Source organism: Crocuta crocuta, unplaced genomic scaffold (genome assembly GCF_008692635.1).
Source record: "Crocuta crocuta isolate KB4526 unplaced genomic scaffold, BGI_CrCroc_1.0 scaffold14, whole genome shotgun sequence".
Taxonomy (NCBI): domain Eukaryota; kingdom Metazoa; phylum Chordata; class Mammalia; order Carnivora; family Hyaenidae; genus Crocuta; species Crocuta crocuta.
Window position 1 is genome coordinate 3,440,233 of NW_027530209.1, and position 18,053 is coordinate 3,458,285.

Sequence of the window (18,053 nt, forward strand, 5' to 3'; positions counted from 1 at the left end):
TTTTTAAAAACTTTTTATTGGGAAATGATTTCAAATGAATGGATAAGTTGCAAAAATAAAAACAAAACAAAGAACACACATATACCCTTTACCCAGACCCATCTGTTATTAATATTTTGTCCCATTTACTGTATCATTTGTACTCTCTTTTTCCTCCATTCCCTCACGCCCCTCCCCCCCATACTTCTTTGTGTATTTCTTAATTCCTGGAACCTACTCGCACATGACAACAGGACAGCTATGAACTTCAGTAAATTGAACACTGCTGTAATATTTTCAACTAATCTATCATTCATATGCAGTTTTGAAAGTTAGACCAATAATGCCTTCCAGCCCAGTACAAATGCTACCTCTGCCATGATCCTATCCCTAACATTTTTCTCTCCTTTTGTGACACTTGTTTAGCACTTAGATTTACTTCCCTTGTGACTATTATTATGTCACAGTGCCTTGCACTGTATGACCATTTACCTCTTCCACTAGACTGTAAGTTTCTTAAAGGCAGGGCAAATATCTCTTGGATGAATTGCCAGGTGTATGCATGTGTACATATATACTAATATTAATGGATATAGAGTTAAGTAACTTGTATTAGATGTTTTAAGACTTCCATGATATCATCTTTGAAAATGAATAGCTTTTCCCTCAGCCCAGGAAGATTTACATACTGTACCATAAGAACCTTGAAGAGGCACTCTGAAACCCACAACAGTCTTTGCTCATGAGGTGAGGTGAGTTTGTTGAGATATGTTTATAAAAATTTCATAGTTTTGTCAATATTTTGGGCATATGAGAAGATGGGTTACAATCTCAAAGCACCATCATAACTGAGAGACATAGTTTGAACAACACAGTCTGTATCTAGCTATGTACTGGACATGAAAATATATACATGAAAAGATAGTATGGCAAGGGCTATCTATATTGAAAGTGGTGAGGAGTGCATCTTCATGATTATAAAAGACCAAGGGTCAACAAGGTAGCTATTAAAGTAACTATGAGACAGAAAAGTTGGTTTAAATCACAATGTAATTTCTTATATCCCTCACTTGCATTTTACCCTCTTTACAATTTTATGTACCTTTTATTCATCTAACCACATACAGAGGGGTAAGAAAAACTAGAACATCCTCAAAAAGAGTTTCAGAAAACTGTCCATGAAGCCACAGCTGTTCTACCTTTTCAAACAGAAGGAATAAATAGGGTTCTTTTTACCTCCCCCCCCCAATTCTATCATCCAGGGATAACTACCATTAATACTTTGGTATAATCATTTCAGTCCTCCCTATACATATGTATAAAACAGATATTATTTTATCAGGATCAGATCATATTCACTTACATTTTTTGTAAGCTGTTTATTCTGTAATATGTTTTATTTTATGTTTTCACTTAAAAGTATATCATAACCTGCCATTTTTAATAGCTACATAGTGCTCCATTGTATGGATATATCCTCATGTATGTAACTAGTCCCCTAGCAATAGATGTATCTGTATTTTTAATTCTGTGATTGGAATATAAAAAAAGAAGCTACTTTTAGTTTTGGTTCTAGTTTTCAGAAGGTAGTAAATAAGGATAGGTGTCTTCTGTTGCCTCTTACCTGAGAGATGGATGTTTAAAAACCTTTATTGGGAAATGATTTCAAGTTAACAGATAGGTTGCAAAAATAAAAATAGAACAAAGAACATCCATTGCCCTTTACCCAGATCCATCTATTGTGAATATTTTTAACAATGCTGCAATAAGAATTCTCGTAGTTTTAGTCATATCTTTTTTCTCATTCTTAATGACTTCCCTCAGGAATAATTCCTAGAAATGAAATCACTCAGTGTGTACAGTTTTAAAGCTTATGATGATAAGTATTGCTAAGCTGCCTTTCAGCAATATTGTGACAATTTTAGATGACGTAGCAATGCCAGAGAGAGCCTCTTCACCGGTTACCTTTGCCAACACTGGGCATTATCTTTGACAATTAATTATATGAAACATGGTCCCTTGTTTAAATGTGGATTTCTTTGATTTAGACATCAGGTGAAGCATTAAATAGCTGAATTGGAAATTCGCAGTCTCCTTTTGAGAGTTTGGGGCCATAAATATTTAAAAAGGTAAAAAGAAAAACTAAAGAAGATAAAACAAAATTTAAAGCATTATTTTAAATCCAGTAAAATGTAATTCCACTCTACGTAATAAAACAGGCATAAGAAGAAACAAGGAACGTTGGTTCCAAGTTTAAGCACAATGTCACTTGAGAAGACAGCTCTTACTCCGCACCTATGAAGGATCAGATCATTTTGTAAAGTGCCTGTCAAATTTTGGCTATTTTCTATTTTCTAGAGAGCTGAATGTTAAAAATCAATAGAAATGTTACAGCATTCATGCCGCCTTTTACAAGGGTTAGACGGACTCATGCCCACAACTTTCAAAGCCATTTCTGTTTAGAATCTTGAGAAGGAACCTATTCCAAACTTCCAGAATCACAGCTGGCAGGCTATAATTTAGAGTTGCATACAGGATAATGTGTATTAGTCCATTACCAAGCTGTAAGTTGACACCAACCTTTGGAATTGCTTTCTCAGAGGAAATGTTGAAGAGCCAATGCCTCAATCATTTCCAACAGGGCTGGGAAAAACATTCAGACAACCCATTAGATCCTTTCATCTCACATTTTGATGATTTTCATCAAAAGGGAGGTGGAAAGGGGATGATTAGACACAAATTTTCACTCTGGTGAAAATCCAAACATGTATTTTTAAGCTCTAGACATTGATAACATATTGGCAAGTTCTTGTCCCCACTTACGTGAACCATACAGCCACCCAGAATATCCTAATGGTAATGAACACGTTCAGAAAGAGGGGATGGTGAGCAGATACTAAAGCAAATACTGCAATCCAAATTTGACAAGCAAAGGGCATTTTTGTGAATACCAACAGAAGCCCAAGTCCCCAAGGATCAGGTTTGAGATTTTTAGTTGCCAAAGTCTCTGCTGAATTGCATTATAGCTGCGAGATGAGAGGGTTGTTCTTTAGTGATCTGTAAGAGTCTACAGCAGTTATACAGGTCTGGCTGAGGCCGCATTAGAGTCAGGTGAGGAACTTCAGGGCAGGTCAGAAATGTAGGCTCCATCCCTGCCCAACAGTCTAGGTTGCTTCTGCCACAAATCAGGAGAAGCCAGAAACTCTGGCTTCGGCCACTACAAGCTGACCACTGTGCAGCACCAGCTTTCCTGATCACCCAGATCCAAGCTTTGTCTATGAACAAACAGAACCTGATAGAAATCTAAGCTTCCCATCAAAATAAGTGAAAAAAAATTTCCCCATTCTCATCAAAAGCAGAAAAAACACTGTCTAGTATATAGACCAGCCCTGTTCAATGTAAATATAATGTGAGCCATATATGTAGTTTATAGTTTTCTTGTAGCCACATTTAAAAAATAAAAAGAAAAGATGAAATTAATTTAATTTTATTTTTTTATGATTTATTTATTTCAGAGACAGAGAGAGTGACAGAGACAGCATGAGCAGGGGAGGGTCAGAGAGAGAGGGAGATACAGAATCTGAAGCAGGCTCCAGGCTCTGAGCTAGCTGTCAGCACAGAGCCTGACACAGGGCTCGAACCCGTGAACCATGAGATCATGACCTGAGCCAAAGTCAGATGCTTAACCAACTGAGCCACCCAGGCACCCCATGATGAAATTAATTTTAATGATATATTCTATTTGACCTAATATGTCTGTCCAACATATTATAATTTCAATATATAACGAATATAAAAAGCATTGAGATAGCTTCCGTTTTTTCCACTCTAAGTCTCCAAAACCCAGTAAGTATTTTATATTTACAATGCATGTCTGTTCTTGCTTCAGCAGCACATATACTAAAATTGGAACGATACAATGAGTGTCAATTTGGACTAGCCACATTTCAAGTGCTCTACAGCCCCATGTACCTTTCATAAGGAACACAGAGATTAAAAGGTGGATCAGCACTACCAAAGCAATATAAGGACAATTCAAGGTGTAAAACACAGCACACTATCTCCTGACCCCTATACTGCATAAACCCAGCAATGCAGAGAAACTTGGAGAGATGCCCTGTGAATCATCCATTCAGTGACCACGTGTGCTTTCTCACAGGTTTGATGACACTGCATTCCAGTGAGGAAAACTGTTCTCAACAATAGCCCCCAAATGTAAAGCCATACGCCTCCCCTGCTCTCCCTTGACAAACAATGCCTCTGTAAAGAAGTGCCCAATGTAAAGAACATATACAATTGTATCCGTGCCATCATGGTGCCAATTCCTGAAAGCCATCACTCCAACATTAAGCTCCTTGAAGTGACTGTCATGCAGGGAGGGCTTGAATTTTAAAAATGTATTAGTAAGTACTACTTCATTATAATTTCCCCCTTCACTCAAATGCCATTTGTACGATGAAGTCATATAATTTCCATATGTGTGCATTTTGTTCAAAGCAATTAAAAAATGATGAGCAGGTATTATGAAGAAGTTTAAATTGCTTCCCCATAATGACATACCATTGTTTTAACTGTGTAGAGAACTCCTCAAAATAAGCTATAAAATTTTGCTATCCCACAAAAATGATTCTTCAAGCACAGTCTTCCTCCATATAACACAACCTATAATTTAGCAATAATAATAACACTTTACAAGTGGATGGTCCTTTACTGTTTACAAAGCATGGTTTATACAGTCTCATTAAGCTTCACAAGAAACCTTGTGAGGCATGGATGGCAAAATACAAGTTCTTTGTCACTGGCTTTCCTCCAACATTTTACTTCCTTTGGGCACACTGACTATTTGCCAGGTCAATGTAGGGGGTCTCTCTGGGGTTTTTTTGTTTGTTTGTTTTGGTTTGGTTTTTTAAATACTATCAAAGAATCTTTCAGGTTGCTTGACAAACCACGTCCTAATGGTCATTTAGTTTTCACAATGAATAAGTCAATGTTCTTGTCCTACTCAATCCTGGTCAAATAAATTCTACTAGCCAAAGAAATTCTCTTATAATTCAGTTAATTCTCATTTTTTAAAAATGGTAGGCTGAAGTTTGACCCAAAGACTGTTCAGCCAAGCCTCTGAACAATAACTTCCTGTTGCCCAACCCCATCAAGAATAAGAGTGTGAAAATAAAAGGTCCCTGAAGAAATTAAAACTTGCAAGTCAAAAGACAGACTTCAGATTTTAAGAAAAATCTGTTATGAGACTAGAGTCAGGAGAGAGGTTTGACAGGAAGAAATAAGAAACTAAAATAGGAGTCTTGCAAAATGAGTGTGCTCAAAACCAGATAACTCAATGCTCATTTTCAGGGGGGTGGGGGGAAATATATATATATATGTGTGTATATATATGTATATATATATGTGTATATATATATACATATATATTTATTTATATATTTGTGTGTGTGTATATATATGTATATATATATATGAAATACATAAATCTACACCTAAAACCCAAGAAGATTGGAGGGAACACGTTTGTGCCCAGAATGAACAATAGACCAGTTGGCTGATTGTGTCAGCCTATGCTACTACCTATGTCCCAGCTCACTGCCTGACACACAGCCCCACTCCCCCAGCATGGAAACAGGAGGGAATGAGGAGAAGGACCTGACGTTCATGTGTGGCTTTTACTTTCTCTTATTTTAAATGCCACACATGGAGTACAGTAAGAATGCCGAACCGAGCAAAACAGGTTCTGGCTTCCTTAGTTAAACATCTCTGTAGAGTTGGAAGTCCCCTCACGCCAGAACAAATTAGCCAACCAGCCCCCCACCCCCAAAGAGTTTTGCTTCTGTGTCTTACAGAAATGTGAAGGTGACTCACTTTGGTGTAACATTTGAAATGTATTTCAAAACATACTGGAGCATGTTTAAGGGGGCTTTGGGATGGCCAAAATCACCTCTCAGTATTAAAAATATTAAAAGAGAAAAGCAAAAATCTTGAAGAAAAATTTGATTTGCCATTTGATTTGAAGGAAGATTAAAATATAACATAGCAGCTGTTCAATTTTATGTCATTGAAATTCCAGTTTCATAGTTTTTAATTGCTACCATGAAAAATTCTTTGATTGCACTTGATGAAATTAAGTTTTGCCTTTTTAATGATTAAACATGGGAAAATTCAAGTGTGTTCTAGTTAAGAATTTAAATTATTGTGTGTGTTTAAGAGATGAAGTGAAATCTACTGGGACATTATTTTATCTCAAGGCTAGATACAATATGCAGTAATTGCATACAGCATTCGCTGGCTCTCAGTTCTTTCAAAAATGACTAAAATATTCCTTCAAAGAATAAGACAGCAAGGATTTACTGGATTAAAGGAAAGGAAACCGTATCATAACCATAAAGGAAAGGAAACACTGCTCATAACCATATTGTGACAAGAGTTGTTTTAGAGAAGGAAAATGACATATTCATCATCACTGGTGTGACAGTCCCGGGAGTCACTGGTCAGTCAACACACGCATAAGTATGGTGCATGCTCAGCTTCCAGGAGTTCATTCTGGAAGACAACAAGGGTGTCTGAAGACAAGAGAACAGCCAGGGAACCCACTGGCTCCTCAAAGACCCCCAGATAACACAAAGATTTTTGATGATGAAGCCCAGACCATGTGTTTCTTGCTGTAGGCAGAGAAATCTGTCCCAGACCATAGCTGAACACTACAATGAAAAAAGTGAACTACAAAGGAAATAATGGGTGTGAAATGCGACCGTTGGGCCCCACAAAAGGGTTCTCTCAGAAAATGTCTCTTTGTCCTACTAATGCATGGCATGTTTGGAGATTTGTAATATTTTTCAACTGTTTGCAGTCATAATAGCATACTATTTATAGATACGAAATAATAAGGCTTCAAAAATGTTGGTAGCTCTATCAATATCCATGATAAATTTTACATATCTTACGACCAGTCGCAATTTGGGGATGAAAAATTCATTACTGCATCTCAAAGGAAGATGTTTTACTTTCTTTTAAAATACTGTACTTATTAACACAAAAAATACAATGCCATTTCCATAAAGACTATAACAAACTTGATTTTATGAAGGTAGTTATCATATTAGCAGGGATTGTACACATAGATGGAGAGAGACCACTTGATTATTATTGCTTCTAAACCATCCCTGAAAATTACATAATTCTTGACTAAATGCTAAAATGGCCACTCACCACTAAGCAACTCAGTTTCCTTCTTGGTCATGGTAATCCTAAATATGGAGAGCAAACACTCTCATACCCTAGATTAATAAACGCTCTTCACAAAGTAGATACTGGGTCTATTTATAAGCGAAGGCAATCGTGATATTCATACTCCACACATAGCACCTTTACCAATTATAAATATATAAAATAGTAAAGCTTGGAGGATACATGGTATCCAATTTAAAGTCATCTCTCAAACATCAATCACGTGTTAGGACAATAATTACATTGAAATGTAGGGCTAATATACGATATTAAGGATTGTCATTTAATTTAATTTATTTAATTTATTATTTTTAGAGAGAGAGCAAGCAGGGAAGGGCCAGAGGGAGAAGGAATTTCAGGCAGGTTCTATGCCCAGTGTGGAGCCCAACTGTGAGATCATGACCTGAGCTGAAATCAAGAGTAGGATGCTTAACAGACTGAGCCACCCAGGTGGTCCAAGGATTGCTTAAAACAAAACAAAGCAAAACAAACTTTAAAATTTTAGAAGAGTTTTAGTATTACAGAAAAGTTGCCAAGATAGTACGGAATCTTCTCATATACCCCTCACCCAGTTTCCCCTCTCATGAATGTTTTATATCACCATGTCATCTGTAACAATTAATGAACTAATCTGACATGTTACTATTGTCTAAAGTCCATCCTTTATTCCGACTTCCTTAGTTTTTACTTGATGTCACTCATCTGAGGGTCCTGTCCAGGGTGCCACGTTATATTTAGTCATCATGTCTCCTTAGGCTCCACTAGACTAACAGTTTCTCAAACTTTCTTTGTTTTTGATAATGTTGAAAGTTTTGAGGAATGCTGCTCTGGTATTTTGTAGGATGCTCTGCTACTACTGGAATTTGTCTGATGTTCTTCTCATGATTGAACTGGGGTTATGGATTTCAAGAGGGAAAAGAAATTTAAGAAGTAAAATGTCATTGCCAGCATATCATACCAAGGCACGTGCCATCAGTATGATTTATCACTGTTGATGTTAACCTTGATCACATGGCTAAGGTATTGTCTATCTAGTTTTTCCATCATAAAGTTACTCCCTCCACCCTCTTTCCATATTACATTCCATGAAAGGGAGTTACAGTGTGTAATACACACTTAATGAGTAGAGAGCTATGCTTCACCCCCTTGAGGATGTAGTAGCTACATAAATTCTTTGTGATTATTTTGTATGGGACATTTGTCTATGTTCTCTGATTTATTTAGTTATTCTATTATTTATTTACATCATTACAGACTCATGGATATATCGTTTACACTTTGAGTTATAATCCAATACTCAATTTTGAATTATGAATCCGATCCAATTCAATGATTTGCTATTATTTTGTTGCTCAAATTGTTCCAGCTTTGGCCATTGGGAGCTCTTTCCATCCACTCTTAAATATTACTTTTTAAAAAGATAACTACATTTTTCCTGTTCTCACTTCATGCTTTTCCCCAAATTATATACGAGAAGAACATGCCAATATTCGTGTTGGTTTTGTACTCTTTTAAATGTCAAACCCAGATTCTTAACTTTTGTATGCAATGGCCCACATAAAGAGGTCATTAGGCTGAGTTCTTTTCTATGCAGCAGACTATCAAATTCTTGCCTGGGGCCCAACAATTCCTTAGAATGAAGACAATGAGCCATTCCAGGTTTTCTCATAAACTATTATAGTTTTTTTCTCTTCTACTTTGTTTTACATATTTTCCTATAAAGTTTTGGCTGTGCAAAGAAGTAAATTTCTAAATGTTTACGAATACAAAACTAAACATCACATCTAATTAACCCTATGTTTTTGAAGCTAACCTATATTGTGAAAACAGAATGGCCATCACATGACATTTAGAGACAAAACTAGCGTGCCCTATTTCTAACTAGACAATCCAGAACTAGCTTTTTTCTCACTCTGGAAAAAGCCCTATGTCAGTGACATTGAGTCTATAATCAAATTCCATGTCTGAATTTTATTTTACTTCTTTGGAGGAGTGTAACTTGTAGAAAACATTATTTATCTATTTCAGTAGAATCAATTGCTAATTTATAAGAATGCATGGCCTTATATAAACATATAAAAATATAGAGAAAAGTTCTAAGTTTACCATTGAGAAAAAAAAATCATCCTGGTGTCATTAAATTTTTGTTTCATGAATATCTATGAGCTGCCTGCCCTGTGTAAAAGCGACAGCTTACTCAGTGTCTCTCCCATCTTGTCTTTCAAGGCGAGGGTAAAAGGGGTTCCTAAAACTGCTGAGCAGTACCTTAAAGTCTCATAAGATTTAAGTTCTGATACATCGCCTATTAAAATGGAGAAGGCATGAATTCAGGGATGGGAAATTTTTTAAAATATTTGTTTAAAGGGAAAAATGGGAGAATGGGGAAACAATAAACAAAAAATGGGTCCCAACAATAGAGAATTTAAAATAAACAATACAAAGCAGCTTAGAGAAAAGTCAGCTCTACATAAATGTTCCCCCAAGGCCTCAGCAAACTTCTCTTCACCTCTAGGAAGCTAGTTCACTCTTTTTCCTGAGGAATTTCTTCAGCCTGACTGCTTGAAGGTGCCAACAGCAACAAACCGGGACAAAAAAGCCAACTGCTAAAAGACACACACACACACACACACACACACACACACACACACCCTTGCCCCCGCCTTTTTCCTTCCACATTTCCATGATTTCCCTCAGGAACCAGAAGCTGTTTTGCCTCTACCAGGAAGAGTGGGGGCGCCTCAGCCTCTCTTTCTTCGTTAGTAGGTAATAGAAGAGGGTGCCGAGAAAGGAAATGGCCAAAAGGAAAACTTTGGCCACTACAAACCCACGTTCCCAAAATAACACCAGGGAGTGGTCACTAGTGGACACTTAAATCTTGGGACAGAGGGTTTATAATGTGGTCTATACGGTGTGGAGAGGCATAAAGAAAACCTGCTTGGGGAAAATTAAATTAGCTGGATCCCTTCTCACTGGCAATCCAATTAAATGGATTCTTCTGTGAAGCAGAAAAGTAAGGCTTTTTAGCTTTTTTTTTTTTTTCCTTTCAATGTGAAGAAAGGGAAACAGAGGCAGCAGGGTCAATGGACCTTCTGAAGGCCACCCATAGAGCCTCTTGGGCCTCAGCTTCTCTTTAAAATAAAGGTTTACTTTAGATACTCAAATAGACATTTTGAAATGTTGTGCAAATCCAAAACCTCAACCACTGGTCCCATGTTTACAGTTCAAGATTATACAGATTTCCCTTGGTCCTTCGAGGCCTCACCTCAGAGGCCTGATTGATGACCTCCTGCAGCCCCAGGCCAAGGGACAGAAGGCTTCACGAAGAACACAGCCATTAGCTAATGGAAGACATTTTTCATCCCAAGGAAGGGCAGACAGCTCCAGCCAGCTACAGGCCCAGCCAAAAGTGGCACCTACCAGCTCTGAAGGACAGTGAGTGTCCAGTGCCCACATGGAGGCGAAAACCCGCATTAAACAGAGTTCGGGGTCCCCAAGAACTTTACCAGGATGTTTTGGAGCTCCCTCACACCGCCATAAAAGTGAAATGCAGATGTGATTATCATCGCATGTTGCACCACAATGTCTTAAATAACTTGGAAATGTTCCTGGTTGAGCAAAGGGTGGGGGAGATACCTGTGTAAGTGGTGGAGGTTCTAGAATTTCTTTGTAGAAAGAGCTTAGGTATAGCATTTTCTTTGGAAGGAGACTAGGGAGAGAGCTGGATAGGAATTTTTGACTTGAAACTGTGTTTGCATAGCAGTTTATAAAGTACTGAGAGACTGTCAGTAGTTCATCTCAAAGAACGGAGGTCCTGGTAGAGATATAAAGGTGCCTCCTCAGGCCGGTTCTCAGCATTAGCGCCACGTGAAGAGAAATGCCTGCACGAGAGGAGAGAATGCTTTCGAGTCGATAAATTCGTTCCCACCTCTCACCAACTTCTGTCCACCAAGGCGTCCGACATCCCCTCCCATGTCCACACCCCGGATGGCCAAGGTTGCACATATATTTTCTTGTCATTGTACAAGGTCAGGGGATAACTGGCGGGGTTCGTTGGAAAGGGAAAGTGTAAACAAGTTTTTATTTTCCCCTTCTTCTGGCTCTCCATGAATAGAACTTTCACACAGGAACCTCAAGCTGATGGAAAAATTAGATAATCACACCCGGTTGCCCTGAACTCATCCTTACCGTGGGTCAGCTAAGGGCTCTGCAGATGTGTGAAGCAAAGCTAATTGCCCAGTTTTCCTGATGCCTTTGGGGAGATGAGATGGCAAAAGACACAAAGAAATAATTTTGAAAAATTTAAGACAGTGTTCTCATTCTGATTGCTTTGACTGAACAAAAATAATTTCCTTGTATGTTTTTAAAAGTGCTGAAATCAGGCAGTAAGTAGTTTTCTAAAAAGTAAACCAGCAGCGCCCTCTACTGGCTGTCTTTCTGCAGCTGTGTGAGATCTAAAATAGGGCAAAGGAGCAAAGCTGGGTTGAAGAGACCCAGGAGAAGGTCCGAGGGGAGACTGTATGCCGTGGAAAATTATTGATATTCACATCCTAAAGGTTAACTGAGAAACCTTAGTCATTTATAAATGCTCAGGTAAGCACTCTAAGACATAGGAAAACCAGGCCCTTATAATAGAAAATATATACCGAAAATGGGGAACAACGTATTTTTAATAGAATACAAATGTCTACTGATTATACCACTGTTTTTATAAATAAACATATTCAAATATTAAACAAAATTTTCCCCTTTAGAGGAAACTGTTCAAATAAACACATAGTGATATTTCTGAAATTCACATAATTTAAGCCAGTTTTTCCACTCTTATCCAAGTTCTGCTTACATACTCCAGTTTCAAATTTAAGGCAAGGAAAAGCTCGCCAATCAAAGGCTTTTATTGGCAATGGAAAATAAAGTCCCAAAGCCCACAGTTAACAGACTTTATATGGGAAATATTTGATTTTGAGAAATGTTTTTATACTTGAGAAAGATAATTTTTAGTTAGAAACATTTCCATCTGTGGTTAGGTTCTTTTAAATAAATATTTTGAATACAGGGACCAGTATGACTTGTAAATGTTCTTTGTTAGGCAGTTCAGACACAATGTTCTAGCAGTGAGCATAGACTCCCAGAGACAAATCAGTTCTCAAGGCTGTGTGAGCCCACAGATTCTTAGAGGAGGGATAACTGGTTATTTACCCGAAGGCAAACCAACCTCCTTTCATTTCGGTGAGTTCACCTCTGTTTTCTGTTGTTGGACGCATACTAATGAACAGACTCCCAAACATGGTTTCAGTTTCTGTGCCCGTGAGCTGGAATGGGGGACTCTTTGTTGACATGTCCCAACTGAAGCAGAAGAAATATTCTAACCTAATTGAAAAGCATACAAATATTCTGACTTTGTTCACGTATGGATTTACATTATATAAGTATATATATATACACACATATATATATATAGTGAAAAGGGAAATTTTCTGATCTTATTTTGACAGAGGAATTCTAATCTCTAAATTTACAGATCTTTTTTGACTACAATTTGCCAGAGTCTGGTAGGCACTAGGCACTCAGGAGAATTAATTGAGTATTTTGGAAGTTTCTCACACAGATCAACTAGTATAAGTTTTACAGTCGTAAGGGACTAAGAGGATCATTTGGTCCATTCCACTCCATCAGGATGTGGCTCCTCTTATTAGGCAATAAATTATCTCAAAAATTAGCTTTTTCAGAAGTGTACAGAAATACAACACAAATACTCATTAATGATTTGCGGTTCATAAAATGCAAATTAAATAGAAAAATAGAAGCTTCAAAGATCTACCTAGGTTTAAATCCCAGCACTACATCTCTTTATAGCTGTGTGACTTTGTACACGTCAATGAAACCTTCTGATCCTCTGGTGCCTTATCTGCACGTACTTTTCAGAGTTTTGTTGGAGATGTAAGATCTCTGGCACATACATGTTTAAGGAATGATAGTTTTTACTATATTTATTATTGTTATGTATGTGTCGTCATGGCTGTCTTTGTGACTGTACAAAATCTTATGCTTTCTGAATTAGGAAGAGGTTAATTATCTACCATGGAAGGAAACGACAACACATGAAACGGTCATTCACTTGTCTCATTGAAGCTATAACTGAGCTCATTCATGTCAGGGTCAAACGGTGTATCTTGAAGAGTGTAGAGTAGAAAATAAAATGCTGGAAGACTGAATCAAAAGGATCTCACTGTGATTAAAAAGCAAACATATGAATCACTTTAACAGAAATGTACAGCCGATTTTATTGGCTCACTTTCCCTTTAGGACACGATCACCAGACTCTGGCTGCTCAAGCAAGGTGGCTGTAGGTGAGGGCTGCAAGATCACGTGCCACAGGCAGGCACAGCTGGTACCCAGCGGAGAGAATATAGAGAAGACCTTATAAGAAATTTAAGGAAAACATGAATTAATGCGAATGCCAATTCCTCACAGGCAGATTTCATTCTCAAATTGCATAGCAGTGAAGCCACTAATAAATTATTAGGTATCTTCATATTGAAATGCTTGTCCAACATTAACTAATTTGACCATATGATATTTTCAAAGGGATAATTATCATTCTCATCTTGCAGATGGGGAAATAAAGCAGGATGATCATCACATTTAAAAAGGAACATTATTTCATATTATGACTAATGCCATATTCAGTTGCCAATTTTATTAAAGGGTGAAAATATTCTGTCTGCATACAAAAATGACATGACTGACCCAGTATGGGCACGGCGTGTGTTTTGAGTTTTCTTTTTTCATTATTTGCTCTCTCACTTAATCCACAACCCACAAAAAGGACTTCAAGTAGCTTATAAAAAGGACCAAAATACAAAAGGATAAAATAAATAACCAAGGAAGTTCTGATGAAGAGAAATAATAAAGAACTGAACAAGAACAGCAGCCTCATCACATCCAACTGCTGGAAGTGGCTCAAAGCTTCCTGGTGGATTAAGGAAATGAAAACATGACTCATGGCAGACGTAAGATAAAATGTGCTTTGATGTGTGTGTATGTGTGTGTGTGTGTGTGTGTGTGTGTGTGTGTGTTTTCCAGGAGTGGCAGATAGCTGCTTCTGTTGGGCCTCTTACCTGGTGTTTCCTGTAACCTATCAACCCAGTGCCTACCTGCGCTAATGTATATTGTTTTGGCCATGAAATAGGTCAAAGCTAAAATGCTGGCAAGTGGATCAAATGTACAATTCTGCTCAAGCGCAGAGCTTCTTGATTCTTTACATGTACGGGCTCTTCACTAATGGTTTAGAATGTGTTGTGAGCTACTGATCTCCTCAGCCCAGGGTGAAGATGAGGGTATCTCCTCAATGTACCCCAGTGTGCCACACAAATATTGTCTTTTTGATGTAAAAAATACCAGGAAGCACATCTCTACACAACTAATGGACTAATAAACCATAGCTTTATTAGTGAATAGCCTCAAAATCAAGCTCATAACCCAAAAGATTGGCAAGGATACCATTTTCCTAATTCTCTGTGTCATCCATGCTCGGCATCCCCTGTGAAGCCCTTTTCTTTACTTGAATTCCCTCCTTTCAGGTTCTCACATCATGACCACCTTATTTGGAGGCAACAGTCAGCTTCTGGAATAAGGGTCAAGGTTCAAGCTTATTTCAAGAGAACTCATACATAATATCCATCTATGAACCTGAAGATACAACTATATTAACATCTGTTTTTCCCACCCAGTGTAGAGCCATGAACCGGTCTCTGGCGACCAAATAAAGATGCACATCAGGAAAGAACACTAGCTTGTCTTAAGTAAACAAACCAAAGGAAAAAGCCTACATAAAAATATTAATAGACTATCTTTGCCAATGGAGGTAGAGCATGAATCAAGGGAATTTCATCAGTTCTTTTTTTCCACCAACTTGCAAAAGTTGATTCTCATTTTGGGAACATGGGGGAGTAGCTATTTCCAAGGATGCATAAAACCAACCGACTGCCACAATGCTAACACACAGGAAGTTCAGCTTAGCCTGCACCCCGCAGGTCTCCTGCCCTTAGGATGATCCTCCCACTGTTTAGAGGTTGATCCAAAGGCAGAGGAAGGACAACAGCTGTGGGATGTTACCTCTGATTGGGGTTAGTGCTAGTGAAGGTCTAGACACAGACACAGGCTGTGTCTTCCTCCTCCTGCATCACACTGATCCAAAGAGATGGGCAAGACTGCATGCCTGGTTAGCACAGTTTCTTCTTCACGGCTAAAGGGCTGCTTAAGGGGGATTCTTCCGGTGGCCGACTCTGCACATGATCAGACTCTTCAATAACAGGATTGGCCTCATTATTAATTATGCACCCTTTACAGCATTGCAAATCAAGGGGTGGGAAAGACCTGCTGTCTAACCCGAGCCACGTTAGCTGTATGCCTTGAACAAGCAGCACTCAATGTCATCTGTAGAAAAATGTCCTCATGCTGTGGAACACAGAACAAACCAAAGTATTCCCTTCACTCCCAACTGTTTTTCCTCTTCTTTCTCAGCATCAGTGATTAGCACTAAATGATTAGCATTAAATGGGAAGTCTTAAAAATAGATTGGGTTGGGTTACATGTTCATAGATTTGGATGCTTGGGATTCATCCTAGAGATGAGGAGTAACCTTTAGAAACTCTGAACTTTTTGCTGAGCGAAATAAGTCAGGCAGAGAAGGACAAATATCATATGTTTGCACGTATAGGAGGATTAGGAGGAACTTGACGGAGGAACAAGGGGGAGAAGAAGGGCGGAAATGGTGGGGGAAAGGGAGAGAAGCAAACCATGAGAGACTCTTGAATGCTGACAAAAACTGAGGACTGATGGATGTGGGGGGAGGGGGGGATGGGCATGGAGGAGGACACTTGTGGGGATGAGCACTGAGTGTTATGTGGAAACTAATTTGACAATAAACTATTAAAAAAAAAAAAAAAGAAACTCTGAACTTTTCATACAGACCTTTTGTAACTAATTGCAGTGGTCTTGAAATATTAGCCACGTGTGTGTGTTTGTAGACTTTAGCCATAAATATATTTCTAATTTCTCTGAATACAGCTCCCTGTAGGGTAGAGGTTCTCAGGATGAAGTCCCCAGACCATGTCCCCAGATCAGCAGCAACTGGGAACTTGCTACACATGCAGATTCTCAGGCTTCACCCAGACCTGATGGGCANGATATTGCTCACATTTGAGAAACCACTGCTTCCTAGTGTTCTTTCCTATTTCCCTAGCTGGTTCTACCATTTTTCTGAAGTTAAGTTTAGGCCCCTCTAACCTTCACGAACCCTTTCCCAAAGAATCAGCCAGCTCTGGAGAGCACTGCTTGGTTTTATTCCTCTCACCCTTGCTTCTCCTCTTCTCACTTCCAGTTGGCCATCCTTGATGTGTGAAGGAATCATCCAAGTCCACACAGGCAGCGCCTCCATCCTGCTCTCTGGAGACCCCGCACTGGCTCCACTCCATCCATTTGCCTTATTTTCAGATCCGGATGCTTCTCTCTTCTTGACCTGATTTCTCTTTGCCAACATGAATTACCTCCTGGTTTCACATCACTTTGCTTTGGTCACTGACAAGTTCAAACCTCCAAACCTGTGAGCTTTCCCTGGCTTCAAGACCCCTGCTCTATCCCATTATTTGGCAATTGTGGAATTGGCCAGTCTTGCTTATTTGCTTGTTTTGTCCTGTGTTTAGCACCCATAATTCTAGTTGTTAGCTGAGTTCTAGCTGCACCCACACTTGGGTGATAGCACCTGTCCAGAACTCTTCCAAGCCAACCCCCTGGGAGTCATGGCTCCAAAGCATGGTGTTAGCCAGCCCTTCTCATGTCCAGTTTTAAAAGATTATAAATCTTTCATATTCATCATCATCCAAAGGAATAATGATCACAACAAACGTAGTGATGGTGAAGATGATGATGGCCATTATCATGACAGCAATTGTTTATTTCAGGCCAGTCATGTGCAGCAGTAGGTTACATGCATTACCTTATTTCGTTTTCAAAACAACCCTGTGAGAAGGTGCTGTTATTAAGTTTATTTTACAACAGAGAAACCTGGGTGCCTATCCATGTTATGTAACTAACCAGTGGCAGAGTTAAGATTGTACCCAGTCTCTAACCTATAAACAGTTGTAATCCTAGTATTGATCTCTAAACTTCCAAATGCCTTGACAAGGCATCTAAAGCTCAATATACCCTGATTTCCCACTATTCTTTTATGGGGTCACTCTATTTGCTCCAGCATGCCGGTTTCCAAATCCTTGCTAATATCGGACCCTCTGCCTGGGAGGCCCTTCTCTTCCCTTGAGCCTCTATCCCTTTTCATCCATGCCTCAGAGACCAGCTCAAGTTTTGCCACCTCCACAGATAAATGATCACCTTATGTGAGTCATACATGTGTGGATGAAGGGCTAGGGCTGCCAGATATTATCATAAGAAATATACAACATATGGTGCCTGGGCCCAGAAGTCCTGAATGCCATTTAATCTGGGTGGGAGTGGGAATAGATGTGGTAGTGGGAGAGTAGAAATCAATTTAGGAAGTCACGTATTTCAGGTATGATGCTACAATGGCTAGAGTTAGAATTTTAGCCTAAGGAGTGAAAAGAAAGGGACAGGAACCAAAAAAGTATAAAGAAAGAATTCACAGGCCTTGGGATAGACTAAGTATGGAATGGAAATGAAAGGAGGGAGAAGAATTCTGAAGTGAGTCCTCCTTTTTGATAGGCCAGAGTAATGAATGAAGCTTTCAAACCTATAGCATCCCTACTGGGATGACAGGGTAGAGAAAGGCCAGAAAAAGAGACCAAGGAAAGTCTTGTAGTAACCCA

The 18,053-nt window shown here is 38.7% G+C and overlaps 1 protein-coding gene and 1 long non-coding RNA gene across 8 annotated transcripts in view; one reads left to right on the forward strand and one right to left on the reverse strand.

Annotated features, from left to right (window-relative positions):
- DYNC1I1 (dynein cytoplasmic 1 intermediate chain 1) overlaps positions 1–18,053 on the reverse strand; it is a 269,847-nt gene that overhangs the window by 168,961 nt on the left and 82,833 nt on the right. The gene's annotated exons all lie outside the window — the stretch shown is intronic.
- On the forward strand, positions 497–16,774 carry LOC144232523 (uncharacterized). 4 transcript variants are annotated; one of them, XR_013335428.1, is made up of 3 exons: positions 497–731; positions 8,054–8,232; positions 16,595–16,774. It is a non-coding gene; the product is annotated as an uncharacterized LOC144232523 (long non-coding RNA). The 4 variants fall into 4 exon arrangements; XR_013335429.1 differs by having other exon boundaries at positions 497–726; XR_013335426.1 differs by lacking the exon at positions 8,054–8,232.